General features: G+C 36.7%; 1 pseudogene; it reads right to left on the reverse strand.

Moving 5' to 3' along the window:
- Positions 1-1,568: 1,568 nt before the first annotated feature.
- The window catches only part of LOC110133942 (large ribosomal subunit protein uL6 pseudogene), a 36,804-nt pseudogene continuing 15,392 nt past the window's right edge, over positions 1,569-22,980 (reverse strand).

Below are 22,980 nucleotides of genomic sequence, written 5' to 3' on the forward strand. Positions count from 1 at the left end.
TTCTTATAAATATCCATTAGAATTATTCCATGTGAAAGAAGACAAAGATTTAGAAGTCTGATATACCAAAGGGCTCTAGAAATTGCTTAAAACAGATCTTTTCATGCTAAAAGTGGGAAATAGGGAGTGTTAAGAAGGCAGTTATCACCTGTAATCTAAATATCAATTGACTACACATGGTACCTACTGGATTCATAAACTATGAAAGTGAACTATTGCATCTGCAAGGAGTGAAAATAGCATATTCACCCATTCATTCAAAAATTATTTATTAATAATCTAATATATGACAAAGACTTTGGGGTTGCAGTGACAAACTATAAATTGGTGAGACATAAAATAAGGAATGAAATACATGGATAAACAAGATACCCAAAGATCATGGTAGGTTTTATAGGAGAAATAAGCAGATGTTGTCATAGAAAAAACAGAAGTTCAAAGTTGGGAATCTATTCTACATAGAATGGTCAGGAAATACCTCCTTCAGGGTGTGACATTTTCAGAGCTCTAAAGAATAAGAAGAGCCATGGAAAAGTGGTCCAGATAGAGGTGAGAGTGGATCCAAGGATCCAAGGCTAGAAAAGCTCCATTTCTTCAAAGAAGACAAAGAGTAACGCAACTGAAGAAAAAAAAAACTGGGGGGGGGGGGGGCACAATGGGTTAAAAACCCAGACAAGAATTAAAGCATGCAGTATCCTTATAGATTAGGATAAAGTTTAAATTTTATTCTAGAACAACAGAAAGCCATTAACAGGTTTTAAGTAAGGAAGTGATACGATCTGAATGATCTTTCAAAACTGTTTTGTGACAAAATTAGAAGGATGAAATGGGAAAGTCCTCAGACTAATTAGAAGACTACTATAGTAATACTGGCTAGAGATGATTGACACTTAGACTAAGGAGGAGCAAAGGAGTTAAAAGTGGATTGAATAGACATGTATTTCGGGGTTTGTTCATTTTAGTTCAGTAACTCAGTCCTGTTTGACTTTTTTTGACCCCATAGACTTCAGCACAACAGGCTTCCCTGTCTTTCACTATCTCCCAGAGTTTGCTCAAACTCATGTCCATTGAGTCAGTGATGTCATGCAACCATCTCATCCTCTGTTGCCCCTTTCTTCTCTTGCCCTCAATCTTTCCCAGCATCAGGGTCTTTTCCAGTAAGTAAACTCTTCCCATCAGGTGGACAAAATATTGGAGCTTCAGCTTCAGAGTCAGTCCTTCCAATGAATATTCAGGACTGCTTTCCTTTAAGATGGACTGGTTTGATCTTGTTGTCCAAAGGATTCTCATGAGTTCTCCAGCAAATTCGGAAGTAAAACTAACAAACACATCATTAAAGAAACACAATTTAGAGAGAATGTTGAAATAAGGATGATTCTTGGCTTGAACAAGTGATGGTTCCATTATAAAAACAGAAAACAGCTTGCAGATAGAGAGGGTAAACAGATGATCTGGATTTTTGGTTGGTTTCTTTAATAGAGCCTTTACTTCATCTTTAAAATATCACAAGGAGATTTTAGTAGTCGCCAAGCATCTTATTGTTTCCATAGGTAGACAACTCTTAGATATTATTCATCAGCCAGCTGAACTTTTCCTTTTTCAGAAACATAGATACCATACCCAAATTTTCTGATATTCTCACTTATAACTGTCCTGGCTTGCTCAATCAAAATAGCTAGGTTTGATACATGTTCAATGCCATTTTCTTTAAGAATTACCTCATCATTCTGAACTTGAGATGGTGAACAAGGAATGCCTAGTCTCATTCAAACACTGCGGATGTAACTTTCAAGTAAGAAATTTCTAATTTCAACAGGAGACTCATTCTAAATAATGAGGTTGACTGGCAAGTGGCATAAATCTCACCTTGTAAGAGGAGCCTAGTGCGACAGTCTTGATCATGTTCTATGCTTGACTATAGATAATGCAAGCAGTAACCACTTCCTTTCTATTTCCCTACCATTTGTCAGGGTAGAGTCTCTTCATTTCAAGGAATCTGAATTCTACACTGATGTGACTGAAGTTTCTCCACAGAGTTCCTACGGGGTCCTTGAAAATAACTGTACTTCCTTTCAGAGTGATGTCAAGATTTTCTGAAATATTAACAATCTGATGAAAATCATCTTCTTTCTTACAGTAGAGGTAGCAAAAAGTGTAAATAATCTCTTTTGAATGAATTATGTTTGAATTACCCTAAGGGAGATATCTGGAAGATAGCTGAATATATGTGATTGAAGCTTAAAGAAAAGATCTGGATAAAAGATACAAATTTGGAAGTCATCAGCATGGAGGGTAAATATTACTTATGGTCATAGTGAGGCAGGAGGTAGATGTACCCCCCCCCTCCTCCCAGGGTAAAACAACTGGAGATTCATTCCCTATTGACCAAAACTCCAAGAGGAGAATGTGAAGTGAGTGAAGTCGCTCAGTCGTGTCCGACTCTTTGCGACCCCATGAACTGCAGCCTCCCAGGCTTCCCCATCCATGGGATTTTCCAGGCAGGAGTACTGGAGTGGGTTGCCGTTTCCTTCTCCAGAAGAGGAGAATAGCAGGACAATTAAGGGAGGAGGCTGGGCCCTGCCCAGGCCACATATTTTGCATTCTTGAAGTCAGGAGACCTCCCTGACCACACATGCACAGAAAGCCCCCTTGAAGATCAAAGTGGAGTGATGTTAACTAATGTCAGGCTACCCACAGGCCTGTTCGGTAGAATCCATCTTGGCTAAGAGATGCATGTACACACATGGAAAGATCCTGAGATACCAAAGATGGACAGTGAACCAGACAAATCAAAATGATTGGCCAAAGGAAAACCAGAAGAAATGCCTCATAAAAGTAATTCAAACTGCCATGCGGGTGTGACTCAGGCACTCTTCCTCTGAGTCAAACCATGTGTCTAACCACGTGTTCCGTATTCTTCACCTTCTTAATAAATAATTGAGTTGCTTCACTACTTTCCACCTTTGTGGAAATTCCTTTGTGCAAAGCCGAAAGGCCAGGGCCCTTGTCACTGAACTGGTCTAGTGGCTAGGATCTAGTGCTTTCACTGACACAGCCCAGCCCCAGGCTCTGGCTGGGAACCCATGCCCCACTCCAAGCAATTGCAGGTTGAAGCCACTCAAGATCAGTAGGACTAGGTAAGATTATCTAAATGCCAGCTGTTAGATACCAGGGGTAAATCACACATGTGTAGAAATCCTAAAAGCCTTTTGAGGATAAAATCTGAAATGAAAAACCATTTTTGCTAAAGAAATCATCATAGAGGAAGACCCACACTGAATTTGGGTTTTGTTTCTTGATTCTCCTGTGTCTAAAATTTATTCTATTTCGTTGTACAAGGCTTCTGGCATTGTTCAAAGAAACTCCTGTGATTCTATCATTTTAAATACTATTTTCAAAGAATGAATTAGCATGTTAAATATGCTGGTGATTTACATGAGAGACTTCCTTGAAATAATTAATTCTACACATGACAAAGAGCTGGCTAATGAAAGTGTTGACAAAGGTCTAAGTCTTAGGTGTTGAATGACAGAATCAGCTTTTACAAAAATGCAGTTCAGAGTGATGACTTGGAATGTTAGAAATAAATGATATTAGTTTATAATAAAAGTTACATGATTCACAGACTCACAGGATGGGAAAGCAAACTTCTCTTTGCCCAGTGGGGTAAAGTGAGGATGAGGGGAAGGGATAGTTAGGGAGTTTGGGATAGACATGTACACACTGCTATATTTAAAATGGAACACCAAAAAGGACCTACTGTATAGTACAGAGAACTCTACTCAATGTTATGTGGACAGGGGAGGAGAGTTCGGGGAGAATAGATACATGTATATGTATGGCTCAGTCCCTTTGTTGTTTATCTGATACATTGCTAGTCAGCTATAATCAAATACAGAATAAAAAGTTTGATAAAAGAAATTTAAATATATCAGTTGAAACAATTATTAAAGTAAGAGATGTGAGCTACATCTCTATGTAATAGTTTGTTTTTTTTAATTTGGAGGTTCAAAAAATAAAGACTAAACTTCAATTAATGATGTGATATAGGTACTTAAAATGTAAATTTAAGCTGTGTGGTTATCAGTGAAAAGCAGATAGACCCGAAGTGTAAGACCATGCCATCACTTTCCAGCAATGGGTCTTTGGAATCTTAATATCTATGCCACTTGTCAAATTGTCTTAATAACAGTCTAGAATATAAGGAGCTTCTCTTAAAAATTGTTTGAGGGGATTTTTCCATGTTACTAAGCATACTGGAAAATTATTATAATAGTTGCACAATAGTCCATTTACTGAAAGTTCTAAACTGTCATTTCTTATCATCTTGTTGGATATTTAGAACCTTTTTATTTTACATTATTATCAGAAATTTTTATTTGTTTTGAATCTTAGCCCTTGGTATTCTGCAGAAGCCCTACTATATACACCCCACACACCATCTCTCTACTTGACCTTCTCTTTGAGGATGTTTAAATGCCCTCTACTCTTTCACTCTCATACCTCCAAGATCTCTTCTGCTTTCCCCCTCAGCAGTTGACCTTGCTTTAAAAAAAAAGAAAAGAAAGGAAAAAAAGGGAAAAAGCAAAGAGAAGAAAATGTTCCAAATTGCTACAATCAAGTCACCTATTTGTATCTGTGCCTATACATTCTGTTTTCCCTTCTGTTGCTTTGAATGAACAGCCTGTGTTTTTGTTGAAGGACATTTCTTCCACTTGTGCACCTGCTCAAGCACACTGCTCCAGGAATTTTTCTTTGTCTTGGACATTTTAATTTTCCCTCCTGACTAATTTATCCCAAAAGCACACAAGCATTCTGCTATTTCTCCCATCTTGAAAAAAATAAGAAAAAAAAATCTCAATACCACATCCTTGTCCACCTTATTTGCTCTCCTTTAGAGGCAAACTTCTAAGTGTTCTTTATAAGTTTCCTTCAGTTCCTTTCTTTCCAGTCTCTTGACTCCTGCCCAATTAGCATTTCACCCCATATGCTGCCAGAGCTTTCCTCAAGGTTATCACTGCCTCGGTATTTTAAGCCAATAACAAATTCTCCATCCTCATCTTATCTATAAGGCCAGCAGTACTAATAAGGCTCAGGATAGTCTTCTAAATATACTCTCTTTTCTCAGCAACCAGGTTTTCCTATGTTCTTTCTCTCTGTTTTTCTAGCTTCTCCTTCTCATTCAGTTTTGCTGGGTTTACCATATCTCATGACCTCCAAACACTAGAACGGCTCAAATCTCAGTTCTAACCTTAAAACCTCTTGAATTCATACCATAACTTCCCTATGATCTCACGCGTGAATTTTTTATGCTGAAAACTTCCAAATATATATCACAAGCTCAGACCTCTCTGGACTCTAGACTTAGCCATACAACTTTCTAGTACATATATCTGCTGAGATGTAAGTATCTCAAAGGTTAAACTTATGACCTGTACCTCCAAATGGGCTCTTCCCACAATCTTACTAAAAATCAATAAACTCAATCTCCCTAAAACCAATCAATAAATCAATACTCTGTCTTTCCCACTGCTCAGGCCTAAAAAAATAGTCATCTGTAAATTTTATTTGTTTGTTTGTTTTCTCTTATACTTTTTCTCTGTCAGCACATCCTTACCTTTCACCTTCAAAATATGCCTGGTATCTGAATATTTTTCATCATTTCCTTTACTCCTATCCTAATACAAGCTACCACTATCATTCACTTAGATTATCATAATAACCTTCTAGTTCAAGCATGTGTACTTTTTCCTACAAGGATGAGATAGTGAGTGTTTTAGGTATTGCAGGCCATAAGGTCCTGTTGCAGGTACTTAACTCTGCCAAAATTTGAAAGCATTCCATCAACAGTATACAATTAATGAATGTGCTGTGTCTCTGTAAAATGTTATTTATTAAAACAGGAAGGTAGCCAAATGTGATCTATGAGCTGTAGCTTGCCAACACCAATTCTAGTTTGTCTCCTTGACTCATCTTTCTTTCCTAATGTCTGTTGTCAACAATTCATGCTCCCCATTTCACTCATAGTAAAAGCCAAACTTTTTCATATGGCATACAAAGTTTCTAAACAATGTTTCCTGTTTTGCTCCTGTGTTTTAGCTACATTGATCTTTCTGATGGCCTTTGAACTTGCCACATGCATGAAGAGACCTATCTTTTCTCTTTCCTGTCTGAGAACCCATGAACTATAAAACTCACTCTCCACCCTCCTCAGGTCCCTGATCAAATCTCTTATTTTCAATGGAGCCTTTCCTCCCTAAGAAATCAACATCGCCCTCCTCCCAACATGCCCCATTCTCTTTCCCCGCTATATTCTTTTTCTACCCTCATCAGTTAGTATGCTAAAAAATTTTATTTTCATTTGTCCCTCCAATCAGAATATCTCCCATTAAAATACTGGTATATACATGAGGATATGTTTATTTTCATGGTTTTCTATTTTACCTCCAGAGTCTAGAACAGTTTCTGGTATATAGTTTAGAACTAAAAATTAAAGAGTTATTGAATGAAGCACTCCCTAAATGAACTCAGGGAGGGCAAGAGAAAGTTCTTGGCTTAGATGCAACAGAGAAATTACTGTATCACATGATAGAAGTTATTTAAAACTTCAAATGCAATACACCAAGGTTTATCTCTAAATTTTTTAACATAACATTTTGATGCCCTTTTTTCTCCTCTGTCTCTATGATGCTTAATTTTTTTGTGTCAACTTGATTGAACTAAGGGATGCACTGAGAACCAGTAAAACCTTATTTCTAGATGTTTCAATGAGGGAATTTCTAGAAGAGATTAGCATTTGAACTCAACCGAATAAAGCAGATGTCCCTCCCCTATGTGGAAAGGCATCGGCCAATTCCATTGGGGGCACACACAGGGCAAAAATGTGGAGCAAGGGTGGATCTGCTGTTGATCTGAGATACCCATCTTCTCTTGCCCTTCTGGTTTTCAGAATTTCTGACCCAGACCAGTACTTACACCCTTGTTCTCCCAGTTCTCAGGCTCTCAGACTTAGACTGAATTAAACCTCTGGCTTTCCTGGGTCTCCTGTTTGCAGGCAGCACATTCTAAGACATTTTGGCCTCCTTAACTATGTGATCCAATTCCTATAGCAAATCTCCTTTTACCTCTAACCACATCTCTATCTAATATATTTATTATTGGTCCATTTCTCTGGAGAAATTTGACCCAATATAGTCTCTACAATGAAAATTATTTAACAAGCTTTTAAATTTACCCAATACAGCCACATGTACATGCTAATGTGCATATTATTCTCAGTGTACATACTAATCTCATATTTTCTCTTATCATGCTCACACATGAAACAGATAGGTCAAATATTTTCTTGAGAGCAAAGAACTTCAGTGACCATTTTCAAGCTTTCTGTGTAATATAGCAATTATACCTCTGAATTTAATCATTATTTTCATTCTTGGCAGCTCCCACTAGATCAGGATGCTATTTAGTTTATGTCTAACTAATTTAATTAGTAATTTAATAACTAATTTAACTTGTGATACCCAAGATCTCCCAATTTCAGGTATGAGAAAAGCATAAAATGAATGAATGAATGAACAAATGAATGAATGAATAGTTAGTAGTGCTGGAATCAGGGCTTGGGCTCTCTTATTTCCAGTATGATATTATCTCTACTACAACCTACTCCCCTTATTGTGACTTCAGTAATCCTTGTTAAGGGTAGACAGTTCTCTGGACCACAAGTTGAAAAAACAAAGACAAAAAAAAATTACAAAAGCATTACACACAGAACTGCCCTTCTAATTAGACAAGAGATAATTCATGAAATGAGAATACAAGCCAACCATAGAACCAGTTTCACAAAGTTATTTTGAAAACAAATGCATCAGAAAATTAGTCATTGACTGAAAAAATAACCTGTACAAAGTAGAGAAGGGCTGGTAGATAAATCCCTTCTATGACTCTATAATAGTAATTCTTAAATGGATTTAGTTTGAGTTCTTAAACCCCTAACACCAGTTTCACACAGGATGCTTGTTAAGAATTCAGGATTGGTGACCCCCAGTCTAGTCTTCAAATTTTTGGAGAGCTAATCCTAGAATCTGAATTTTTAATTATCAGAGTTGTATACATAGATTTACAGGCAGAGCCTTGCTACTCAAAATATACTCTGAAACCAGCAACAAGGAGAGCACTCTGAAACGTAATAGTGATAATGCATATTCTCAGGCCTCTTCTCAAACCTACCAATCAGAGTCTGCATTTTAACAAGATTCCTGGGTGATTTGAATGTAAATTAAAATTTAAAAAGTATGACTCTTGAGAGCATCTTTCCATAAGCAATAAAACATAAAGAAACTATTATATCTCCTAACAGCTAGTCTTTCTTTACCCTTTCCCTTAATCACTTTCCAATGTTGCTTTAGAGTCCTATATGGAAGCTAGACCATTAATTTACATAAAATGGGGTTATGTAATACATAAAAACAGAATGTTCAAAGAGGAAAGGACCTCAGAGAGCACCTCCTTGAACTCCTTCATTCTACGGAAGCAGAAAAATCGGACCCAGAGAGGTCACCTAGGCTCATGGAGATAACTGATGGTTAAGCCAAGAATACACATCAGGCCCCCTGATTCTGATTTCCTGGCTGCTTTAATTACATGCCACTTCTTTTCAGAAAAATTTTACCCATGATTGGGATTTTACTAAAAATTTGACCTTTAATTTATACAATGTTTTTGAAAGTAAAGTCTAATAGCATGTAAGAGATCCACTGCTCTAGTCAAATGTTATATCATCAGTCATTCCAAAAAAGGACTAATTAAAAAAAAATGTACTAGGCTTCTCTATAATCAGGAAGATTATTTTTTAATCTAATTCATTTTTCAGAATAATTACTCAAAATCAATCACTGTCAGTTTATAACAATAATCAGAGAGGAGTTAGAAAATATTGGTGATATTGCAGGGTTCAATTTCTTCTCCAGATAGGAAGATCAAATCATTCCAGCAACTGGGAATTGCATTACAACTATTTCTAAATGGAATTTAGCTGCATCATTTTACATTCCTAGCCCTTTGGTCTCCAATGTTCAATTTACTTGAGTGAAAAATATATGCACAGTGGATAGAAGATGGTATTTTAGAACTAATTACAGCCCCTTTCAACTTCCTAAAGGAGGTTTTCTGAGCAAGCAAATGCCTTCCTTCATTTCTTTCTTTGCTTTTTGTCTAGTCAAAAAAGGAATGACAAGTAACTCAGTCTTGAATGATTCTCTTTTGAGCTGTGAAAGGGACAAGTAAGAAAGGAATGTGCCAGTAAAGCAATAATACAGGGAATTTGCATATTAATGATGATCTACTCATACAGGATTTGTTTCTCAAATAAACAACCTAAGTTATTCTGCCTCTCCACCCCAACATATGTGAAATCACTTAGCATAGTGCCCAGCACAGGGGTTCTAAATAAATTTTATTGTTTTTATAAGCCCTAAACCATAACATAAGCATTTCCTGCAAGTTATCTAAGCAGATGTTTCAAGTCCAGTTAACTCTTTCAGAAGAGAGAACATTACATAACTCAAAATGTAACTGTTTGTACTTAGAAATTGTGAAGTAACATCGGTTAGGACACAAACAGTTTTAACAGAGGAACACAACTGAGTGAATTCAGATTGTGTGCTGGGGGAAAAAAAAACAACGGTGCTGACTCATGGTCCATCTGATATTGTTTTTCTGGCCAAATGCTTCATTATATAAGAATTTCTTCTTTGATATGGCTACTTGCTGTTGACATTGCTCACAGTGACTTCAAATGTCACAAGGAGCAATGCCAGCACTGTGGGTTTCTATTTGAGAGACAGATGACTCAGTTGGTCTAAAAAGGTTTCAGAGGTATTAACCTTGGAATAGGATTAGATGGCTATTTGATAATTATTTTTAGTCTAATATAAGCCTCAGTTTCTTCTCTAAATTGAAGATACAAATATCTGCTTTAGAAGCTTTCTGGGAGGGATTAATATAAAGCTATGGGAAAGAATTGCATCGTGTCTGACCTAAGCTACACACTCATTAGTATTGATTTATTTCTCCCTTTACACATGCTGATCTGGTGACTTCTTGTCTATGCTCCTAAAAACAGTAAGAACTACAGAATTTGGCAACTTCTGTTCAATCCAAGGCAACTTACACATCTAAGAGTAGACCAACCCTATAACTGACAGAACTGCTACAAAGGATAGTCAGCAATAAGGAGGACAGTACCCTTGATTATGTCTAGCTCTATGTATGCAAATATATTTGGAATTTAACCAAAAAGCTGACACAATAAATGTGAATTTAAGAGTCTTATCTGCAGATAGTAAATGATTACCAGAGCTTATATCTTGCCAAGGATTTTTTTTTTTTAATATGAAAGTAATAGCTAAATACTTTGTCAGTAGAAAATATCAGAATCTGGAAGTGCAACCTAAGTGTAATTTTTCAGTGTTCAACAATACTCTCAAGTCAAACCTAGTAGAAGTAGATAAATGAAAGGAAATCCTCCAAGATTGAATTTAGCCATCTTTCTATTTGAAACACATGAATTACATTTAATTGAGCTAAGAAGATATACTATTTGATTGATGGTTTTAGTCAATAAGGCATTAGAACAATGACTCTGCCAAAATTTCATATTGGGAAATTGTGTACCCTACTAACATAGTGAAATATATTACTGAAGTCTTTGGGAGTATGTACTCAGGCTTGAAATTAAAAGACGTTTACTCCTTGAAAGGAAAGTTATGACCAACCTAGATAGCATATTAAAAAGCAGAGACATTACTTTGTCAACAAAGGTCCATCTAGTCAAGGCTATTGTTTTCCCAGTGGTCATGTATGGATGTGAGAGTTGGACTGTGAAGAAAGCTGAGCGCTGAAAAACTGATGCTTTTGAACTATGGTGTTGGAGAAGACTCTTGAGAGTCCCTTGGACTGCAAGGAGATCCAACCATTCCATCCTGAAGGAGATCAGTCCTGGGTGTTCATTGGAAGGACTGATGCTGAAGCTGAAACTCCAATACTTTGGCCACCTCATGCGAAGAGTTGACTCATTGGAAAAGACCCTGATGCTGAGAGGGATTGGGGGCAGGAGGAGAAGGGGGACAACAGAGGATGAGATGGCTCGATGGCATCACCCACTCGATGGGCATGAGTTTGAGTAAACTCCTGGAGTTTGTGATAGACAGGGAGGCCTGGCGTGCTGCGACTCATGGGGTCGCAAACAGTCGGACACGACTGAGCGACTGAACTGAACTGAACTCAGGCTTGATAAAGTACCCTGAATTTAATTCAATAAAACTTTTTTTTTGGCTAGATTTTTATCTGTTAATAAGAGAACCTCAACAGGAGATACTTGAATATTTAAGCTCAGCCACTCAGTCATGTTCAACTCTTAGTGACCCCATGGACTACAACACGCCAGGCCTCCATGTGCGTCACCAACTCCCGGAGTTTACTCAAGCTCATATCCATTGAGTCGGTGATGCCATCCAACCATCTCATCCTCTGTCGTCCCCTACTCTTCTGCATTCAATCTCTCCCAGCATCAGGGCCTTTTCAAATGAGTCAGTTCTTCACATCAGGAGACCAAAGTATTGGTGTTTCAGCTTCAGTGTCAGTCCTTCCAATGAACACTCAGGACTAATTTCCTTTAGGATGGATTGCTTGGATTTCCTTGCAGTCCAACAGACTCTCAAGAGTCTTCTCCAACACCATAGTTCAAAAGCATCAATTTTTTGGTGCTCAGCTTTCTTCACAGTCCAACTCTCACACCCATACATGACCACTGGAAAAACCATAGCTTTGACTAGATGGAGCTTTGTTAGCAAAGTAATGTCTCTGCTTTTTAATATGGTGTCTAGGTTGGTCATAACTTTTCTTCCAAAGAGCAAGCATCCTTTAATTTCACGGCTGCAGTCACCTTCTGCAGTGATTTTGGAGCCCCCAAAAATAAAGTCTTTCACTGTTTTCAGTTTCCCCGTCTATTTGCTATGAAGTGATGGAACTGAATGCCACGATCTTAGTTTTCTGAATGTTGAGCTTTCAACCAACTTTTTCACTCTCCTCTTTCACTTTCATCAAGAGGCTCTTTAGTTCTTTGCTTTCTGCCATAAGGGTGATGTCATCTGAATATCTGAGGTTATTGATATTTCTCCCAGCATCTTGATTCCAGCTTGTATTTTATCCAACCCAGAGTTTCTCATGATGTATTCTGCATATAAGTTAAATAAGCAGGGTGACATTATACAGCCTTGATGTACTCCTTTTCCTATTTGGAAACAGTCTGTGGTTCCAAGTCCAATTCTATATGTTGCTTCCTGACCTGCATACAGATTTCTCAAAAAGCAGGTCAGATGGTCTGGTATTCCCAATTCTTTCAGAATCTTCCACAGTTTGGAGTGATCCATACAGTCAAAGACCTTGGCATAGTCAGTAAAGCAGAAATAGATGCTTTTCTGGAATTCTCTTGCTTCTTCAATGATCTAGTGGATGTTAGCAATTTGATCTCTGGTTCTTCTGCCTTTTCTAAATCCAGCTTGAACATCTGAAACTTCATAGTTCATGTACTATTGAAGCCTGGCTTGGAGAATTTTGAGCATGACTTTGCTAGCATGTAAGATGAGTGCAGTTGTGAAGTAGTTTGAGCATTCTTTGGCATTGCCTTCCTTTGGGATTGGAATGAAAACTGACATTTTTCAGTCCTGTGGCCACTGCTGAGCTTTCCAAATTTGCTGGCATATTGAGTGCAACACTTTCAAAGCATCGTCTTTTAGGATTTGAAATAGCTTAACTGGATTTCCATCATCTCCCCTAGCTTTGTTCATAGTGATCCTTCCTAAGGCCCACTTAACTTGAATTTTTGCATACGATAAAAATCAAAGTGTACTTAGTCAAACTAAGGACTGGATTCTTGAGGAACACAGCAATAGTTAAGTTGCTACATGAATGTAGAATGTGTGATACCTGTACATCATCAGGATACTCAGAAGCTTGAAAAATTACCTACATCATAAATAAAGGCTTGACTATACTGTGAAAATTATTTAATTCATACTGAGGGTAAAAAAAAATATTAACCTGAAAGAAAAAATCTTTGGAAGATGGGAATTTTATTATTTTGCTAGGTCTGTCATAACAAAATATCACAGACTGTGTGCTTAAGCAACAGAAATTTATTTCTCACAATTTTGGAGTCTAATATCCAAGATCAGGGTTTCAGCAGATTTTATTTCTCCTAAACATCTATTTCTGCTTTATTGACTATGCCAAAGCCTTTGACTGTGTGGATCACAATAATCTGTGGAAAATTCTGAAAGAGATGGAAATACCAGACCACCTCACCCACCTCTTGAGAAACCTGTATGCAGGTCAGGAAGCAACAGTTAGAACTAACTGGACACGGACCAATAGACGGTTCCAAATAGGAAAAGGAGTACGTCAGGCTGTATATTGTCACTCTGCTTATTTAACTTATATGCAGAGTGCATCATGAGAAACACTGGGCTGGAAGAAGCACAAGCCGGAATCAAGATTGCTGGGAAAAATATCAAACCTCAGATATGCAGGTGACACCACCCTTATGGCAGAAATAGAAGAGGAATTAAAAAGCCTCTTGATGAAAGTGAAAGAGGAGAATGAAAAAGTTGGCTTAAAGTTCAACATTCAGAAAACTAAGATCATGGCATCTGGTCCCATCACTTCATGGGAAATAGAAGTGGAAGCAGTGTCAGACTTTATTTTGGGGGGCTCCAAAATCACTGCAGATTGTGATTGCAGTCATGAAATTAAAAGATGCTTACTCCTTGGAAGGAAAGTCATGACCAACCTAGATAGCATATCAAAAGGCAGAGACATTACTTTGCCAACAAAGGTCCATCTGGTCAAGGCTATGGTTTTTCCAGTGATCATGTATGGATGTGAGAATTGGACTGTGAAGAAAGCTGAGCACCAAAAAATTGATGCTTTTGAGCTGTGGTGTTGGAAAAGACTCTTGTGAGTCCCTTGGACTGCAAGGAGATCCAAGCAGTCCATCCTAAAGGAGATCAGTCCTGGGTGTTCATTGGAAGGACTGATGCTGAAGCTGAAACTCCAATACTTTGGCCACCTTATGTGAAGAGTTGACTCATTGGAAAAGACCCTGATGCTGGGAGGGATTGAGGGCAGGAGGAGAAGGGGACGACAGAGGATGAGATGGCTCAATGGCATCACCGACTCGATGGGCATGAGTTTGAGTAAACTCCGGGAGTTTGTGATGGATGGGGAGGCCTGGCATGCTGTGATTCATGGGGTTACAAAGAGTCGGACATGACTGAGCAACTGAACTGAACTGAAGACTTCTTTTCTTAACTTACAGATGCCAATCTGCTTGGTATGTCCTCACATGCAGCTTTTTCTCTGTGCATGTTCACCTGGATCTCTTTCTCTTCTTATAAGAATATTGATCATATTGGATTAGGGCTCTAGGGGTCTCATTTTAACTTAATCACCTTTGGAATCTTGAATAAGGTACAATAAAATGATGGACACTAGCATAAAATTTTGTGAAGTTTTAACAAAACCTCTGCTTTAGTTAATAATACTATATCACATGTTAAATTCCTGTTTTGTTAATAATATCTTTTATATTCTCAGAATGGGATTAGAAGTTCCAAGGCTCATTCAAAAATTTTTTAATCACATAGATGGGCACAGTGAAGGACAGAAACGGTATTGACCTAACATAAGCAAAAGCTATTAAGAAGAGGTGGCAAGAATACACAGAACTGTGCAAAAAAGATATTAATGACCCAGATAACCCCATGGATCTTAATGACCCAGATTGCTCACCTAGAGTCAGACACCATGGAATGCAAAATCAAGTAGGCTTTAGGAAGCATCCCTACAAACAAAGCTAGTGGAGATGATGGAATTCCAGTTGAGCGATTTCAAATCCTGAAAGATGATGCTGTGAAAGTGCTGCACTCAATATGCCAGCAAATTTGGAAAACTCAGCAGTGGCCACAGGACTGGAAAAAGTCAGTTTTCATTCCAACTCCAAAGAAAGGCAATGCCAAAGAATGTTCAAACTACCACACAATTGCACTTATCTCATGCTAGCAAAGTAATGCTCAAAATTCTCCAAGCTAGGTTTCATTAGTGCCTGAACCGAGAATTCCCAGATGTTCAAGCTGGATTTAGAAGAGGCAGAGGAATCAGAGATCGAATTGCCAACATCCACTGGATCATCAAAAAAGCAAGAGAGTTCCAGAAAAGCATCTATTCCTGCTTTATTGACTACACCAACGGCTTTGACTGTGTGGTGTGGATCACAAAAAACTGTGGAAAAATTCTTCAAGAGATGAGAATACCAGACCACCTGACCTGCCTCTTGAGAAACCTGTATGCAGGTCAGGAAGCAACAGGTAGAACTGGACATGGAACAACAGACTGGTTCTAAATCTGGAAAGGAGTATGTCAAGCCTATACATTGTCACCCTGCTTATTTAACTTATGTGTAGAGTACATCATGTGAAATGCCAGACTATATGAGGTACAAGCTAAAGTAAAGATTGCCTCAGATATGCAGATGACACCACCCTTATGTCAGCAAGTGAAGAGGAACTGAAGAGCCTCTTAATGAAAGTAAAAGAGGAGAGTGAAAAAGTAAGCTTAAAACTCAACATTCAAAAACTAACATTATGGCATCTGGTTTCATCACTTCATGGCAAATAGACAGGAAAACGATGGAAAGCATGAGAGACTTTATTTTCTTGGGCTCCAAAATCACTGCAGATAGTGACTGCAGTCATGAAATCAAATCACGCTTGATCCTTCGATGAAAAGCTATGACCAAACATAGACAGCATATTAAAAAAGCAGAGACATTATTTTGCCAACAAGTTTCCATCTAGTCAAAACTATGGTTTTTCCAATAGTCATGTATGAATTTGAAAGTTGGACCATAAAAAAAGCTGAGTGCCAAAAAATTGATGCTTTTGAACTGTGGTGGTATAGAAGACTCTTGAGAGTCCCTTGGACTGCAAGGAGATCAAACCAGTCCATCCTAAAGGAGATCAGTCCTGACTATTCATCAGAAGGACTGATGCTGAAGCTGAAGCTCTAACACTTTGGGCTTTGATGAGAAGAACTGACTCCTTAGAAAAGATCCTGATGCTGGGAAAGACTGACTGTAGGTGGAGGAGAAGGTGATGACAAGAGAAGAAGATGACTGAATAGTATCAACGACTTGATGGGCATGAGTTTGAGCAAGTTCTGGTACTTGATGATGGACAGGTAAGTCTGGCGTGCTGTAATTCCTGGAGTTGGCGAAGAGTCAGACATGACTGAGTGACTGAACTGAACTGGAGATAATGAACTTTGTAAACTTTTACCAGTAATACTGGATGCCAAAATACATGGAACTGTATCAAAATTTTGAGTGAATGTAAATTAGAAATTCAGCATTCTATTCATACTAAGTCAAACAAATAAGATCAAAATGCTATATATTTTTTTAGCTAGGCAAATATTCTTAAGTAGAAAAGCTTTTGTATACATACATATATATGTTATATGTATATACTATATATATATGTAATGTATAATATATATATTTTAGAAAACTTAAGTTTTAACTTAATCACCTTTTGATTGAATTAAGATCAGCCAATCAATCTCATTTAATTTTAATAACCTCTTAAAAGGCCCTGTTGCTAAATAAGTTACATTCTACAGGACTCAGGGTTAGAATTTCAACAAAATAACTTGATTGGTGTGGGAAGAGTTTGGAGGTGGTGGTGGGTTTGGGGACATATTTCAACCCATAACAGGAATATATCTGTGTGTGGCCAGGTCCTATTTCTTACTGTGAATTTTGTGCTGTTAAACTGATTTCCTTTTTGAAGCAGTCATTAGGAAATTCTAGCATGTTTTGTTATATATTTATCATTTTATTATCACTCTTGCAGGTCTGCAGGTTAGTTATTAATGGGACATAGATGTCTGACCTTTTATTATGACTAATATTTTAGTAAAAATCTTTTACTTGGAATGGAGTTAATAACTGAGCATAAAACTGAATAGCACATCTGGCATCCAAACTTCCTTTAAGATATTCATTAGAACAAATTGACAGGTTCAAACAGCACAGTATAGTAACTTCCTATTTTATCCAAATCAAAGGCTAGAAGGAATAGTGTTGTTAGAGAAATCTAATTGCTATTGTTATATAAATGTTGACTTTGGAAGATTCTCAAAAAGAAATTTAGTTGGTATTTCTGTATAGATTTAACTTCTAGTAAATTATGTCATATTATGAAATGTGAAACTAAAGAGAATAGTAAATTCATTCAGTCCTCCATAATTTTAGAACCCTAAACAGTGAATTTCTCTAATTTCCTTTGCTATGAAATAAAGAATAAGCTTAAGAAGCATTTCCAAACTTTGCTTCCTCTGGAGAAAAAGTAATTTAAATGTAAGATATAACAAACTATTTAAAATATTTGCATTATCTTGTCTGAGCAGAGCTGTAAGTGTAGTTTCATAGGAACTGTTGGTATTCCTCTAATCTTCTGTCTGATGCACTAGTTTCATCTTGACACTAGGTCTATTGACTTCCTCCTATAGCACATGAGGAACGTACAAGACACCATCCATCTTCCTGGGTTTCCCTTCATACAAATCGGGGGTCTATCTTCTAAAAGACAAGAAAGGAGTTTCTTTGCCTTTCCTGAGACATGCTAAAAAAACTTTTACTCTAATACTGCTATGTCTTATCACATATTTCATTTTTAAATCTCTATTTCGTTCTTTTCCTATTAACAGTACTTATTACTAAAAGATTACTATGAGAAAAAGTTTCATTCTGAGAACACATTGAAAACTAGTAAAGGTCAAGTTTAGAAGATTTATAAAATGATCACAAATAACTCATGCTGAGCATAACTTTGTAAACATCCAGGTTTTTTTTTTGTTTGTTTCTTGGCCAGGGATCAGATAGGAGAATCTTTTTATTTTCTTATTTATAAGTGGCTATTTAGTTGCAAGCAATAAAAGTAAACCCCTTAAAAAAGTAAAAGAAAAAAAAACAGTTTAGGATACTTAGCAGTTCACAGAATTGAAGTTTAGCATGCAGTTATAACAAAGAACAGAAATCAAGGCAGCTCTAGAGAGTTTAATCTCATATAAATTGAGATGCAGAGACTGGAAATACTAGTAAAATTGGGATTTGCTAGAGATAACTGGATAATATATTTACGAAGATTTATGGTAAAAGAATGAGAAAACAAGCATCACTTAACTAAAAAGCTATAAAATAATCCCTTGTTTAGATCATTGGAAGTAAAAGGTGGAAGATTTGACCCTATAGAAAGTGCAAAAATAAGCCTGGATCATCAAGATGGCCCAGAGTTCTAAGATTTTCTTCTAACTTTCAAATCATGCTGAATAGAAAGAAGCTTTGGAAAAGTTAATAGCTAAAATGGACCAACTAGAGCTTTATCATCATTTTTAAAAGATATGAATTAATAAAAAGAGAAACCATGCAACAAAACAAGACAAAATACAAGATACAACACAGCTTTCAGCTTCTTCATGCCATTAAGATTCTATGTATTACTCAATAAACAAAAAGTATTTACCCAGCCAACAATAATCTATTCATGTAGGAATACTGATATTATTAAAAAATGATTCAAGTCCATCTAAAAACTTTCATCTATTTATTATATTTAAATTTATGTGGGAGTTTCCCAGGTAGCTTAGCTGGTAAAGGATCTGCCTGCAATGCAGGAGACCCAAGTTTGATTCCTGGGATGGGAAGTTACCCTGGAGAATGGACAGGCCACCCACTTCCGTATTCTTGGGCTTCCCTGGTGGCTCAGGGGTAAAGAATCCACCTGCAATGTGGGAGATGTAGATTCGATCCTAGGGTTGATATATGGTATTATCTAATTCTATATCATAAAAATCCTGGAATGTGAAGTCAACTGGGCCCTAGGAAGCATCACTATGAACAAAGCTAGTGGAGGTGATATAATTCCAGTTGAGTTATTTCAAATCCTAAAAGATGATGCTTTGAAAGTGCTGCACTCAATAAGCCAGCAAATTTGGAAAACGCAGCGGTGGCCACAGGACTGGAAAAGGTCATTTTTCATTACAATCGCAAAGAAAGGCAATGCCAAACAATGTTCAAACAACCACCCAATTGCACTCATCTCACACACTAGCAAAGTCATGCTCAAAATTTTCCAAGTCAGGCTTAAACAGTATGTGAACCGTGAAATTCCAGATGGTCAAGCTGGATTTAGAAAAGGCAGAGGAATCAGAGATCAAATTTCCAACATCCATTGGATCATTGATAAAACAAGAGAGCTCCAGAAAAGCATCTATTTCTGCTTTATTGACTATGCCAACACTTTTGACTGTGTGGATCACCACAAACTGTGGAAATTCTGAAAGAATTGGGATTACAAGACCACCTGACCTGCCTCCTGAGAAATCTGTATACAAGACAGGAAGCAACAGCTAGCACTGGACATGGAACAGCAGACTGGTTCCAAATAGGGAAAAGGGTACGTCAAGGCTGTATATTGTCATCCTGCTTATTTAACTTATGTGTAGAGTACATCATGAGAAATGCTGGGCTGGATGAAGCACAAGCTGGAATCAAGATTGCCAGGAAAATTATCAATAACCTCAGATATGCAGATGACACAACCCTTATGGCAGAAAGTGAAGAAGAACTAAAGAGCCCCTTGATGAAAGTGAAAGAGGAGAGTGAAAAAGTTGGCTTAAAACTCAACATTCAGAAAACAAAGATCATGGCATCTGGTTCCATCATTTCATGACAAATACATGAAGAAACAGTAAGAGACTTTATTTGGGGAACTCCAAAATCACTGCAGATGGTGGCTGCAGCCATGAAATTAAAAGACGCTTGCTCCTTGGAAGAAAAGTTATGACCAACCTACACAGCACATTAAAAAGAAGAGACATTACTTTGCCAACAAAGGTACATCTAGTCAAAGCTATGGTTTTTCCAGTTGTCATGTATGGATGTGAGAGTTGGACTATAAAGAAAGTTGAGTGCTGAAGAATTGATGCTTTTGAACTGTGGTGTTGGAGAAGACTCTTAAGTATCCCTTGGGCAGCAAGGTGATCAAAGCAGTCCATCCTAAAGGAAATCTGTATTGAATATTCATTGGAAGGACTGATGCTGAAGCTGAAACATCAATACTTTGGCACCCTGATGTGAAGAACTGCCTTATTTGAAAAGGCTTTGATGCTGGGAAAGAGTGAAGGCAGGAGGAGATGGGGACAACAGGGGATGAGATGGTTGGATGGCATCACTGACTCAATGGACAAGAGTTTGAGTGAACCCAGGGAGCTGGTGATGGACAAGGACGCCTGGTGCGCTGCAGTCTATTGGGTCGCAGGTTGGACATGACTGAGCAACTGAACTGATATCATATAAAAGTAGAAAACTATGAAAAACTATTACAAAGATATATTTTAATTACAAGAAAAAGTATACAAAGGATGACTCTGGGAAAAAACTATAAGAATATAGAATAAATGGTCCAAAATAATGTAAAGCATAATTGAACAACATCTCTGAAACTAAAGTTGAAATTGAATTCTTAAATGATATAGCACATTATGTAAACATATGTTTTTAATATTTTTAGCTCCTTCATAATATCATTCAACTTGGGAATATAGTAGAGTAATATCTTAAAATAATTTTTACAGAAAGGATGGTGGCATATCCTTTACATATAGGCAATTTGTCTTTCAAAAATACAATAACCAATAGGCATTATTTAGCAAGTTGGGACACTGGGTATATATTATATATGAAAATTATATTTTATGTTAAACTAAAATATTAATGAAATTGAAGAATCATAGAATGGATATGTTGTGATGAACAGATTTTAGAACTATAAAGCTAATAATAAAGGAGAGAATTAAGGTTTCATAACTGTAAGTAAACAGTATGTATCTTGAAAATAGAAAAATAGCATAATTAAATAATATAGAGATAGAAGAATTAGAAAAAAGAAGAAAGAAATAGAAGAAAGAAGAGAAATAAATTTAAGTGAGATAATATTCTTTTAAGTTTTATCAAGAATTCAATACACACTACAACTTAAATATTAAGAGAAACACAATAATGAATTTATAACTTTAAGTGTCTTCGTGGAATTCTTTTATAAATTGATAAAATTCTTTAGATACTTGTATATTACAGAGGAATATTTATCAGAAATTAAGCAACTCTAATTTGATCTTATTTTCACTTTTTAAGTACATTTATTTAGTGGCTTACACTGAAATCAGGTATAATGCAATCCCAGGTTTTCAAATTAGTTGTCTTTATAAGCTTTTATACTTTCATAGAGATATCTGGAACAATGTTACCCAGTTGTTAACAAATGATTTTATTTCAAATACATTTAAAAATCTTTTTTCCATTGCATAATTGGGACTACCTTTTTTTTATAACTGCATATCATCTTAATGGGAAAGTCATCATTCTTTCCAAAAAGTATGCTCTGTATAATATATATTTAGATAGAGTATTTAAAATACTAACTCATAAATTATAAATTGGAGGGAATCATAGTATCTGTCTTACAGTTGACATGAAGATTTTTGCAAAAACAGAATACTTCCTTGAATGTAGTAAGCAAGCAATATGCATTAGCTACTCCTTCAGCTAGGGCTTCCCCGGTGGTTCAATGATAAAAAAATCCACCTGCAATGAAAGAGACATGTGTTTGATCCCTGTATTGGGAAGATCCCCTGAAGAAGGAAATGGCAACCCACTCCAGTATTCTTGCCTGGGAAACTCCATGGACAGAGGAGCCTGGCAGTTTACAGTCCATGGGGTCGCAAAACAGTGACATGCCTTAGAGACTAAACAACAACTCTTTCAGCTAATCATATTTATGCTAGGAGAGCTGTCATTTTTACTTAAGCGGAAATCTGATAAATTATAATTTGCAAATGCTACTTATATTTTTTCTCTTGAAAAATAGAAATAACAATAACTATTAAAGCAGGACTGTGGGAGGGATTCACTCTTTTGTACCAGCTCATTGTACTCATTTATAATTAAATACCTGCTGTGACTAAGTGTTGTGCGAGGTACTCTAGACACAGTAGTGAACAAGAGAGATTGCATGTAAACATTCAAGGTTTCTCATCATTAGGGAAAATTCTCTATGGTAAATCTTGTAACATAAAATTTCTTGTCCTTATCAATACAGTCAATATATTTTAATGTTGATTGTGAAAGAATTCAAATGTTAAATGACATTGTTATTAAGCTCATTTGCATCCATTAATTTTAAAATTGTATAAATTAATTCTGATATAATTTCCAGTCATAGTTTTTGATTATAGCTTATAAGCATCAATAAGCTTTTAATATTTAATACTGACTCAAATGACTTACATCCTCATATGTCCCATGTCATTTCCTTCAGAAGACCATGAGTGTACGCTAAAGAAAAATGACTTGTAACATCAAGAGATTTCCACTTCCCAACAACCAATGACTTCCCAGTAGAAGCTACTGCATATCCTTACTACAACTTACTTTTTGACAAACTATCTTAGTGTTTCATAAATAAATTATATAATTAGGGTAGTGCATTTTTTTAATAAAAGAGTGTTACAATATACTGGCTCTGAAAATAGTAGATTACCAAATATATAATGTCAAAACAAAAAATTCCAATAATGAACACATTCACTAGAAATTATCTCTGTTTAACAATGAGTACGGGCTTCCCCGGTGGCTCAGACGGTAAAACGTCTGCAGGAGAAGGAAATGGCAACCCACTCCACTACTCTTGCCTGGAAAATTCCATGGCAGAGGAGCCTTGTAGGCGACAGTCCAGGGGTTCGCAAAGAGTCAGACACGACTGAGCGACTTCACTTCACTTCAATAATGAGTATGAACCACTATCG

The sequence above is a fragment of the Odocoileus virginianus genome, chromosome 1 (assembly GCF_023699985.2).
Source record: "Odocoileus virginianus isolate 20LAN1187 ecotype Illinois chromosome 1, Ovbor_1.2, whole genome shotgun sequence".
NCBI classification, from domain to species: domain Eukaryota; kingdom Metazoa; phylum Chordata; class Mammalia; order Artiodactyla; family Cervidae; genus Odocoileus; species Odocoileus virginianus.